This window comes from Alosa pseudoharengus, unplaced genomic scaffold, assembly GCF_046254945.1.
Source record: "Alosa pseudoharengus isolate Yale_2024_CS ecotype anadromous, Long Island Sound unplaced genomic scaffold, YU_APseudo_1.1 YU_APseudo_1.1_scf_3, whole genome shotgun sequence".
Lineage (NCBI taxonomy): Eukaryota > Metazoa > Chordata > Actinopteri > Clupeiformes > Clupeidae > Alosa > Alosa pseudoharengus.
This window is the reverse complement of record NW_027468718.1, coordinates 38,012,850-38,025,866: the sequence shown is the minus strand read 5'-3', so window position 1 is coordinate 38,025,866 and position 13,017 is coordinate 38,012,850. Positions and strand designations below refer to the sequence as shown.

General features: G+C 38.9%; 1 protein-coding gene across 1 annotated transcript in view; it reads right to left on the bottom strand.

Annotated features, from left to right (window-relative positions):
* vwa8 (von Willebrand factor A domain containing 8) overlaps nucleotides 1–13,017 on the bottom strand; it is an 833,026-nt gene that overhangs the window by 41,971 nt on the left and 778,038 nt on the right. The gene's annotated exons all lie outside the window — the stretch shown is intronic.

Below are 13,017 nucleotides of genomic sequence, written 5' to 3'. Positions count from 1 at the left end.
TGAACTGCCCGTTATATATCGCACACTGCAACGAGTTAGTATTGCTGTGTTAACCCTGTTCGGTTCCACTTATGTGAAATCTTTCTCACATATGAAAAATATAAAGACAAACCTGCGCTCACGTTTAAGGGCAATTCCGCGCAAAACTGTCACATCCATAACGCCAACACAATGCCATGTTGGCGTTATGGATATATGACAGTTTTGCGTGGAGTTGCCCTTAAATGATGACAGCCTCAATTCTTGCATGAAACTTCACCTCACTGAATATGAGCCAGCCAGACTCCAAGGCCATCACCAAATCTAATCTCTGGTACAGTAGGCCTAATGTTCAATTTCGCCAATGACATGTCATGTCATGAAAATTGAGTGTTGTGTTGTTAACTATGAGGTTTGCATACCAAAAGAACACTGGGAAAATATGGGGTGGTGTTTAGCCTACATGGGAAGCCTAAGGCTTATACTTCTGTCATTCCACTTTACATTTCAAGTTACTTGCACATTACTTTTAAAACTAGTAGAACATGTATTTAAAAATCCTCTGTTGAATGAAAGTAAATGTACGTTAAATATCTAAACTTTTTCTTGTAACCGTCTTTATGTGGCTCTTCTGAGATTAAAAAAAAAAAAAATTTGGTAAAAGTGGCTCTCCAGGCAAAAAAGGTTCCCGACCCCTGGGCCAAGTGAAAAGGATCCAAAAGGACCAATAAGTATGCCAAATTTCACAACTTGTCACTGGAGGGTTCTACGGCTGCCATAGACTTCCATGGCGGAAGAAAGAAGATAAATGATAATAAATATAGCTGCAAGCAGCACAAATCGGTGTCCAAGGACATGGAGACCCTTGTTGCTTTATGAAGAATTTGTGAATTGTTGTGAAATTTGCATTATTTGTTGCTGTACGCCACAGTGGAAACTACAGATCCCAGCCTTAGACCTTTGGGCACTGAGAGTGTAGAATTGTGAGAACTGAGGAGGATTCAGGTCATCACCATGTAACAGATCTTGGCAACATGGGCAGCACCCAAGAATCAAAGGTCTTCAGCGTTAAAGGCAATGACGGTGCACCACCATGCCTACACAGTTAAAGATTGAAGGGTGTATACAGTGCTGTGCATAAATTCAGAGACCCATGCTAAAGTTGACTAAAAAGAGGAATAAAAAATCATCTTTTGGAAATTGATCTCAATGCCTTAATTAAAAAATGAGGGAAAATCCAACCTTTAAGGACAAAGGATTTCTTTGTGAATGAATAATGTATAGTAAATAAATAAATGGGTAACGCTTTAGAATAACATGTGCGTATTAGGTATTAACAGTGCATAATAAGCAGTTAACAATTCATTACTAACAGTTAACTGTTGTTATCCTTTAAAGCAGGGCTTTTGCAGAGGGGTTAAAGGAAATTAAAATATACTATCCACGCCACTCGTAGAGAGGCAATGAAAGCTCTCTCTTGTTTGGTACAAAACCCACCAATTGCATGATTTTGCTCAAAAGAAGTTACCAGTCTGTCTATTCTACGTTGTCTCTCCACTGAGCCCTCTTCGTATTGCGCAGAAAAATGTTTTGTAGTAAAATGTCTCTTCACATTATATTCTTTGGCCACAGCCAATGATTCGTTGCACAGTAAATACACAGGTCTATCGGTCCCTCGCTTGCTTGCCGTAGTTGGCACAGTAAATAAGTACTTCTCGGTCTTACTCTGAAACTTACGATTTTCTCTGTCAACTTTGCGGTTTAGCCTGGACAACGGCATGTGTCATAGGCAGCGTAAGAACATCGAATCAGCATGAATGAGTGTGTCACCATGGAGACGACCTGCTCGGCTCTAGAATCTTTGCCTACACTCTTGTCAGTGCGCCACGGCAGATTCATAGATTTTTTTTAGACTTTTAAAAAAAAAAATAGACCATTCTTGTCTATTCTGTGAATAGGGTTGCCAACCGTCCCGAATTGTCCGGGACATCCCGTATTTTGGGTGATTTTGATTTGTCCCCTTCATCACCTTTCTATACTTTGCATCACATTGCATCACAGACTCATCGGCCTTATTCTAATTTCTAATCTAATCTAGTCTAATTTTCAGTGGCCAATAGTGGGCTAGCCTACTGTAACGCACCTGGAACAAGTGTCCAGTGCCGCTGCTACCACCACGCGCATCTCGCACTGTGAGGGCACCAAGGGACAGACCCGCTCAGGGAGCACCACAATTTAGCCAGAGCAGCTTTATTGCAAACTTCTTTTCTTCTTAGTGAATGTTTACAATGTCAAAACACACCAACAGCATCTTACATAAGGATGATACTTTTTGGGTACTCTCTCAGTCTCCATTATGCATCAGATCAGGCCCGTCGCTAGAAGGCAAGCAAACCAAGCAATTGCTTGGGGCCCCGAGCTGGCCAGGGGCCCCAAGACAACATCTGGTTAAGAATAAAATGCAACGACAAACTGTGAGCGCCCCTTTGATAGTCAATGCAGTAGTGCAATGACACTGTTACCGGCAATACCGCGATCCCCCTCAAGGGGGCCCCTCTCAGTAGTCGCTGACAGCAGCCAGCCAGCCAGGTTTGTGATCTCTGCTGCCGGGAAAATTAAATTTTAATTAAATTAAAATTAAATATAAAACCTCCGAAGTCATAATGAAGCGGAGTTATGCGTCCGGAAGCCAGAAAAGAAAGAAGAGAAATGATGAGGATGAGAAGAAAAAACTAGACTGCATTTCCGGCAGGAACTGCGAAAGTGTGCTTGCCCTGGTCCGGTCACCAACGTGAGCAGACAGTGACATACGCTATGCTGAACCTGGCTTGATCCAAGCATTCTAACAGTGCCTTTCAGTGTTGGAGCAGTGGCAATACCTCAAAAGCTCTATTCAACTATTGCCTTGCGGGTTGAATGCGGTTCGTTGGATTTTACCTGTGGCCTGCCTTCGAATTTAGCTTCTATGACTAAAATCAAATCAATAAAATAAAACAGCAGTGATTGGCTGCAAAAATAAATAATGTCACGCGTCTTGCACCTCTCAAACTGGGCTATCAGGTAACCTAGAGAAAATTTTGAAATTATGAAATATGACTAAGGCATTAAAATGCTGCTTGTTTGTCAGGATACTTTTTCACTGATTTATTTAAAAAATATGAGCTATGAGTGTGAATGTTATATATTCCATCCCCTAATTCTGTTTTACTGGTTTATTTGACAAATAATCTATATGGATTTGCTCTATAAAGACCTTATGTCTGTTTGGGATTGTTTTGAGAGCCTATTGATGTATCTCAGAATAAAGGAATGTCCACAACATTAGTGATGTTTTTTTTGTGTGTGTGAATGTATTTTACTTAACTCATTAAATGTAGCTGGATACTCATGAACGCATGTCTCTAATAGCCACAATAGGAGTAATTTTAGCAACACCGTATTTTGTGTGGCCCATAACGACCCAGTGGATCATGAAAATGTGCCAAAATTCACATTCCTTGCTTCAGTATAGGTTTAAGGTCTGGGGCAGGGATTTGACATTGTGTGACTTCTTCATTGAGGGCTTGCTTAGCAGCACTGTCCGCTTTCTCATTTCCCCTCAGACCAACATGGCCTGGGACCCAGCAAAAAACTACACTCAAGTTCTGGTTCTTTAGACGTTCTAGTTGATCAAGCTCAGCTTTGGTTGTACTTTTTGTGTGACATTAAAGCCTACTGGAAAGATTTTTAATGGCAATTTAATTGAATGCAATTTACTTTTACGATTAAATAAAATTAATTTATCCCTCTCACCCATAGTTTGCTATTTATTTACAAATGTACATAGGCCTACTGTAATTACATTTATACAGTTATTCTACTGATCTTTATACTATTCATCCTGCACATTAACTTATTCTTACTACTCTTATAATATTGTTTCTGCACTACAATGACACTGTTTCCACACGGCACATAGCTGTATGTTATGTACATATCTGTTATATATTTGTCATATTGAATATCCATATTTATTCTGTTTTATTATATTCTGTTAATACACTGCATATATCTATATTATTATTTCTACTATTATAATGTTACTGCTACATCTACATAGCCTACATTATTCTACTTATTGTATGAGATAACTGCTAATACACTGTACATATTTATATTTAATTCATATTACTCTAAACCACGTTCTGTAAATCAACTGTATACTACTGTCTACACTGCACTATATTTATTGACCTGTCTCTGTATGTTTCATCACCTTTCTATACTTTGCCTCACATTGCAACACAGCTCAGATCTTTGGTTGCTATGAAGGCCAGTTGTTCTAAATGGATGGTTGCTATGGCCAAAGGCCAGTTCTATCTCTGCTGTTGTCAAGCCGTTGTCAAGCGGGCATATCGTAGAATTCTGATTAACCTTATCTTATTGAAAACATCTCTATTTTACTTAGCCCACTTCCATACAGTGGGTCCCATTAAGAAGTGGCCACTTCATTCACCGTGATTACCGTGATTCACACAGCAGCATTATTAAATTAATCTGTCACCATATGCCTATGCCTACGTTTGCAAAGAAAACATTTTAATTTGATTCATATGAAACGTTACATTTCATGTACATGTTGACAATGAGTAGGCTAGTTTTGGTTGTTGGTGGTGTTATTGCATCCCTTAGTTATGCCTACAATGCAAGTTCCCTCGCGATTGGAAGCTCCTGTAGACAATAGTAGACGCATTTCAAAACATCGCGTTAGGAGTCCTTGCCACTTCTTTTAAGCTGTCACAGATGTAGGTGCTACTGTTAGGGCTAAAGTGCTTCGTGAATTACTGTTAGTAAAAAAAAATAGCAGTCCTAAAGTTACACGTGACGAAGTTACGAGTGCAAGCATCTCATATCAAATGACCATGGCATTACCTAAACAACATAAATCCCAATTAGCAACATACATCTCCTCCCTATAGCTAGCCACACAAGAAATGAATGATACTAAATCTCTGCTTAGCATGCTTCTCCGCTTAGCATTCTAATAACAGAAGGGGCACATTTATGTTGACCACTACAACATGACTCATTATGTCTGTAACGTTAACTGTATAAAACACTTACTTTCATAAAGGACGCACACCATCCAGCACATGGAAACCGATATTTTAGGTTCTTGGCCACAAACTCAAAACGTGTCTCTGAAGCCCTGTTCTAGAATCTTTGCTCTGAAGGCTGTTGCTAGGCGACATCAAATAAACGAAATGATAGTCTTTCAGTATTAAATGTGTGAAACGTGTGATTCCGAATGGATGTGTGTGGTTTGCAATTAGGATAAACAAGAAATAACATTTCCAATAATTTCCCATGATAAATTACATAATATTTGCACCTTCCTTACTAGTGAATCTCACACCGTATTTCAAGTAGGCTACACTAGTGAAATGTAATACAACGCTGCCACCTAGCGTTCAGATAGGTAGGCTATTTAACATTAACGTGACGCTTGTTTATTCTTTCGTCAACTCCATGCTTTTAGGAAAACAATCTTTTTATTATAGTTCCCTCTTCAATGGCGATTACTAGATCGTTTTTGTAACAGAGATAGCTGTTTATTGTCCCTAGGTTTACAGAAACACCTATTCATATTAATACAGGAAATCAAGTTAACGCTGCCGACCACTGCTTTGTCTATTACATGGCCCAGAATGCCTTGCATGTCTTTACAACAAAACAACACAGTAAAACCTAAATGCCCGTAAACATATGCATTTGCATACTTGTAACATGTTTAATAATACTCTCCCATCATGATATTTAACAATAATGAAAAATTTAATTTGAATACCGTCAATGTGAAAACAACTCTATTATGTAAGCTATATATAGCTAGTGTTCTCCTTGCTATTTCAGTTCGTAAGTCCATACTATCCCATGGCAGAGCAAGGATTTCATAATTGGGCAAGGTTGCCCGGAGACATTGTGGCTACCCAGAGACAGTGAGCATACTTGGAAGGCATTGTGATAGAAGGTGAATGGTGCAAAGGTGCATGGTGAGAGTTACCAAATACCTGTAGGTGGTTTGCCAAATGATGGAAACTTTTGGAATATTTCTTTTTTTTTTTTAGCTTATGCACCCTCACACTGGAGTCCCCAGTTCATATACAAAATTTGGTATCGATATGTGACAGTGTTCCTGAGATATGGACGACTTCCTGTTTCGGAGCTTCGCCGCCGATTTCGTTTGGCTGTGACGGGCAAGCGCTTTCGAAAAATCCTTCTAGTAACTTTTGTGAGGCTTGGTCCAATGATAATGTACGTCAAGTTTCGTGGCGTTCGGACCAAATTTGTGACCTGTGAAAATTTAGTTTCGCTATCTATTCAATCCAATATGGCGGACGAACGACACGCCCACTTGACGTCATCTTCTCGAGCAAGTTACACCGGTACTGCCCGGACGTTTTAAAGTTGGAACGGTGTCTCTGTCTCAAAGGGCCTAGGCACAGGGAGAAAAAATGTAAGGGAGACAGGAATAATAATAATAATATTAATAAATATAACCGCAAGCGGTGATTTACGGGGTCCGAGCAAAACGAACATGATGGCATAGCTTTTTAGTTTTACATATGCTTTGATTGTTTGGGCACAATTGTTCAAAAGAAACGTGATCGGATTTCGGTTATCGGATTTCAGTTACCGGATTTCAGCTATCGGATTGGATCAAATCTTGAAAATGGGTTGTTCAAAGGGAAACAAGGATCCTGAAATTGGATTAGATCACATAATCTATTCTTGGTTTTGATCTGGATAAAACCTTCACTTTGTGTCGTTCAAAACTTTTGAGTTGGATTGGAATAAATTTGATGCATAAAATTAGGATTACCCTGTGCTGTAACATTATAGTGTGCTAACCTCCACAACCCAACAGTATTCTAACATTCTTGATTCTACAGGACTATTTATTTGTTGTGGATAAGATGAAGGGTTTGATAATGGAAGGCAGTGTTTCCCACAGAATTGAATTGTATTTGTGGTGGTGGGTTCTGTGTCGGAGTCAATAAGATAAACAGCGTATAATTATACAGTTATACTTGCCTTGCACTACAAGTCCATATTGACAAGTAGCTGTAATGCTGTAATGTTATAGTGTGCTAACCTCCACAACCCAACAGCATTCTATTCTAGTATGCTAACCTCCACAACCCAACAGTATTTTAACACTAATGCTTCAGGTGGGATTTGAACACTCAACATAAGGATGACCAGTACAAGGCATTATCCCACTAAGCCACTGTCAATCCTACATCTTTGCCAGTCACATTCACATGGTGAAAATGTGTATTGGTAAACACACAAGAAAAACTCCAAGTATACATTTGACAATAAAATGAAGGGCTTTCCTGAAAGAGAACACCTGAAAACGTTTGGAAATTCTGGGACAATTAGACATTTGTAGAGAAGAACAGTAATGGATGAAATATAAATATGATAGACTTAATGATGAAGGAAAAATAGTAAACAAAGAAGTTCCCCTATATGTCTTCGAGTGTGTCGGCATTCTGATTCTTGGCAACTAATGAGTGTGAATGTTGATTGCCTGATGTCATTCAGGTGCTGTTCAATGGTGTGACTCTTCAATAACCAATAGCATGTGCATCTTGAGCCTAAAGCTCTAGCAGGATTCGAACTCTCAACCTAACAAACACCAGCACTAGGCATTATCCCTCTGAGCCACTAACAATCCGACATATTAGGCAGTCACATTCACATGGTGAAAATGTGTGTTGGTAAACACACAAGAAAAACTCCAAGTATACATTTGACAATAAAATGAAGGGCTTTCCAGGGGCCTATTGCACAAAACTAGGATAAGGGATTAAGCCGGGATATCTTGGTTATCCTGGCTCAATTTATCCGTGATCCAGTTGCACAAAAGCGGGATAGGGGGCAGCAGGATATGTTATGGTATAAGTTACCATGGCGATTTATTCTTTGGAGCTAGCCTGCTCCAGACCAGGCTAAGTTCCAGGATCTATTTAATCTCATCCCTTATCTCAGTCAGCAGTCACCACAAACGGAAACCAATAATTATTCCACTGCCCACTACACATTGTTATCACATATACCTAGACCCATTGTCATTATTTAAACGTTTGTGATCATTAATTAACTTTTACATACTCGCCATTCCCGACCTGTCATGCGACAATGTGACATCACGGGAGTGCCTAACCATTTCGCACGTGGTGGTCGTGGAACTAGTTGCAATATTCTCCTAAACAGAGGTGTTGCTGTTTGTTGCCTGTTGTGAAAAGGCTATCGCTACCTACTTCACACCGTAGAAGAAGCAATGAAGCCGCTAGTTGCCATGGTGAATCAGTGAATCTGTGATCGGTGGCGGGGTCTATTTGAGGGAGACGTGAGCGCGCACTTATCCAGAATAGGTTTCACCTGGCTTGATGAATCCGTGTCTGCTCATCCTGGCTTGGTCTTTGTGCAACCAATTAAGCCTGTACGCTCTTGTTTTGGATTCATTGAGCGCAGCTCAGTAACTTATCCCGGATGTCTTAATTCTGCTTTTGTGCAACGGACCCCTGAAAGAGAACACCTGAAAACTTTTGGATATTCTGGGGCAATTAGACATTTATAGAGAAGAACAGTAATGGATGAAATATAAATATGATAGACTTAATGATGAAGGAAAAATAGTAAACAAAGAAGTTCCCCTATATGTCATAGAGTGTGTCGGCATTCTGATTCTTGGCAACTAATGAGTGTGAATGTTAATTGCCTGATGTCATTCAGGAGCTGTTCAATGGTGTCAATCTTCAATAACCAATAGCATGTGCATCTTGAGCTTCAAGCTCTAGCAGGATTCGAACTCTCAACCTAACAAACACCAGCAGTGTGTAATGAGTGTGAATGTTAATTGCCTGATGTCATTCAGGTGCTGTTCAATGGTGTGACTCAGAAGGCTCAATGGTATGGAGTGATGACACGGAGATGGCAGGTTTCGGTGCAACACAAGTTAACTTTATTTGAGTTTCAATTCATCTGTTCTTTTGTTCTTTACTTGTATGTGTGCTGCATCAAAGAGGAAACAAACAGAAAATGGAGTAATCAGTGAAATGGGGTAAATCAGTACAGATCCCAACTCACAAACAAACCAATTGACATTTGAACAATAAACTGAAATCATATGGCTATATAAGGTACAACTAAACAATACTTGACATCCCAAGTCAACCAACATCACCTAATCATCTCTCACATGGGACTCCAACACACCAAACCAACAAACAAAGACCTTAACTTTACACATGATGGCAGAGCTACTCTACAAACTGATAAACATCACAAAAGTCATAGTGAGGGTGATTAAAGTGATGACTTACGTTAACTCAAAGACGCACACAGAGCAGGACACACTGGAGTGCTGGGTTGAGATGAACAAAAGAGCGAACTGAGGGCGAGCAAACAATTTATCCTGGTCTGAGCCCCTGCTCCGGAGCTACAGGGTTTCCCAGCGGGTAAACTTTGGAAAGATTTGCAAAGATTTGGAAAAGATTTTTGAAAGACTACAGTCTCAGACCCTCTCACATCTAAAGACAAGTAGTAGAGTTTTAAGTCACAGACTATGATTTTGCAATGACTAGGGATCTTGCAGGGTCACTATTTACAAGACTGCAACATGATTCCTTTAAATTATTACCCATTGTGCAATAGATAAACAGGAACTGAAAATTATAGCCTACTAAACTCAAAGTCGTATTTTCATGTTTCTGCAGCATTGTTTCATGCGTGACATCCTTAACCGATATAGAGTTGTTCTGTCAAGTGGAAGAGCCGACTAAATATGTATAAGAAATGACAAATATTATAAGAATAACAAATAATTATAGGCTACAGCTTATAATTATACAGTAATACTTGCCTTGCACTACAAGTCCATATTGACAAGTAGCTGTAATGTTATAGTGTGTTATCCTCCACAACCCAACAGCATTCTATTGTAGTATGCTAACATCCACAACTCACTAATGCTTCAAGTGGGATTTGAACTCTCAACCTAAGGATCACCAGTACAAGGCATTATCCCACTGAGCCACTGTCAATCCTACATGTTAGCCAGTCACATTCACATGGTGAAAATGTGTATTGGTAAACACACAAGAAAAACTCCAAGCATGGAGGGGCGATTAGACATTTGTAGAGATGAACACTAATAGATTAAATATAAATATGATAGACTTAATGATGAAGGAAAAATAGTAAACAAAGAAGTTCCCCTGAATGTCATAGAGTGTCTCGGCATTCTGATTCTTGGCAACTGATGAGTGTGAATGTTGATTGCCTGATGTCATTCAGGTGCTGTTCAATGGTGTGAATCTTCAATAACCAATAGTATTCGAGCTAGAGCCTAAAGCACTACCGGGGATTCGAACCCTCAACCTAACAAACACCAGCACTAGGCATTATCCCACTGAGCCACTGACAATCCTACATATTGGGTAGTCACATTCACATGGTGAAAATGTGTGTTGGTAAACACACAAGAAAAACTCCAAGTATATATTTGACAATAAAATGAAGGGCTTTCCTGAAAAAATACACCTGAAAACTTTTGGATATTCTGGGGCAATTAGACATTTATAGAGAAGAACAGTAATGGATGAAATATAAATATGATAGACTTAATGATGAAGGGAAAATAGTAAACAAAGAAGTTCCCCTATATGTCATAGAGTGTGTCGGCATTCTGATTCTTGGCAACTAATGAGTGTGAATGTTAATTGTCTGATGTCATTCAGGTGCTGTTCAATAGTGTGAATCTTCAATAACCAATAGCATGTGCATCTTGAGCCTAAAGCACTACCGGGGATTCAAACCCTCAACCTAACAAACACCAGCACTAGGCATTATCCCACTGAGCCACTGACAATCCTACATATTGGGTAGTCACATTCACATGGTGAAAATGTGTGTTGGTAAACACACAAGAAAAACTCCAAGTATATATTTGACAATAAAATGAAGGGCTTTCCTGAAAAAATACACCTGAAAACTTTTGGATATTCTGGGGCAATTAGACATTTATAGAGAAGAACAGTAATGGATGAAATATAAATATGATAGACTTAATGATGAAGGGAAAATAGTAAACAAAGAAGTTCCCCTATATGTCATAGAGTGTGTCGGCATTCTGATTCTTGGCAACTAATGAGTGTGAATGTTAATTGTCTGATGTCATTCAGGTGCTGTTCAATAGTGTGAATCTTCAATAACCAATAGCATGTGCATCTTGAGCCTAAAGCTCTAGCAGGATTCGAACTCTCAACCTAACAAACACCAGCACTAGGCATTATCCCACTCTGTCACTGACAATCATACACATTCAACAGTCACATTCAAATGGTGAAAATGTGTGTTGGTAAACACACAAGAAAAACTCCAAGTATACATTTGACAATAAAATGAAGGGCTTTCCTGAAAGAGTACACCTGAAAACTTTTGGATATTCTGGGGCAATTAGACATTTATAGAGAAGAACAGTAATGGATGAAATATAAATATGATAGACTTAATGATGAAGGAAAAATAGTAAACAAAGAAGTTCCCCTATATGTCATAGAGTGTGTCGGCATTCTGATTCTTGGCAACTAATGAGTGTGAATGTTAATTGTCTGATGTCATTCAGGTGCTGTTCAATAGTGTGAATCTTCAATAACCAATAGCATGTGCATCTTGAGCCTAAAGCTCTAGCAGGATTCGAACTCTCAACCTAACAAACACCAGCACTAGGCATTATCCCACTCAGCCACTGACAATCATACACATTGAGCAGTCACATTCAAATGGTGAAAATGTGTGTTGGCAAACACACAACATCAAGAAAATTCCTAGCATACATTTGACAATAGAATTAAGGGCTTTATAAAAAAGAGTACATATCTGAAAATGTGCACTGTTAATGGTATCCACCTAATGGTGGTTGTATGGTTGTTATCCAAGAAAAAAAAATTACTCATATAGGAATATAGGTGTCGGTCGAACTTTATTGGCCTATATCTCTGAAATGGAACAACGTACCCAAATTATTTTGATAACTTTTGTGAGGCTTTGTCTAAACATTGTCTGTGAGAATTTTGGTGAAGATTTGATAATTTTTGAAGCCTGTGAAACTTTTTATGATGTTTGGCTTTTCTCTGAAATTGTGGCAAAAGTAAACATTTTTAGAGCATAAGACCAGGGTGAAAAAGATGCATCTGAATGTAGAGATTAATATGATGAAAGAATTTTGAGTCTAGGTGAATCTGGTAAGGAGAAATAAGCGTTTTTGACAAGAGCGCCACCTTTGGGTGCAGTACCTCAAATTTGGGTTATGGGTAGTGGGGCGTACTGGTAACAATACTTGAAAATGTCAAGTTTCTAGGACTTACGGTTTATAGGAATATAGGTGATCTAGGAAAAAAGGCCTAAGTGGTCTAACTTTATTGGCCTATATCTCTGAAATGGAACAAAATATCAAAATTCTGAGCGATAACTTTTGTGAGGCTTGGTCTAAACATTGTCTGTGAGAATTTTGGTGAAGATTCGATTATTTTTGAAGAGTGTGAAACTTTTTATAATGTTTGGCTTTTCCATGAAATTGTGGAAAAAGTAAACATTTGTAGACCATAAGACCTGGGCCAAAAAGATGCATCTGAGTTTAGAGATTAATATTCTGAAAGAATTTTGAGTCTAGGTGAATCTGGTAAGGAGAAATAAGCATAATTAACTTTTTTTTTCAATAGCGCCACCTTTGGGTGCAGTACCCCAAATTTTGGGTTATGGGTAGAGGGGGGTACTGGTAACCATACCTGAAAATTTCAAGAGTTTTGGAGTTACGGTTTAGGCTGCAGTATGACTTTTACAGAATTTTGGCCAAAAAATGAACGGTACAGAAACAATAGGGTTCCTGCAGCTACGCTGCTCGGACCCCTAATAAGAAGAAAACTTAAGAAGAACAATAAGTGTGCTGCTTTGCAAGCACACTTAATTATTTTGACCAAGTTACTT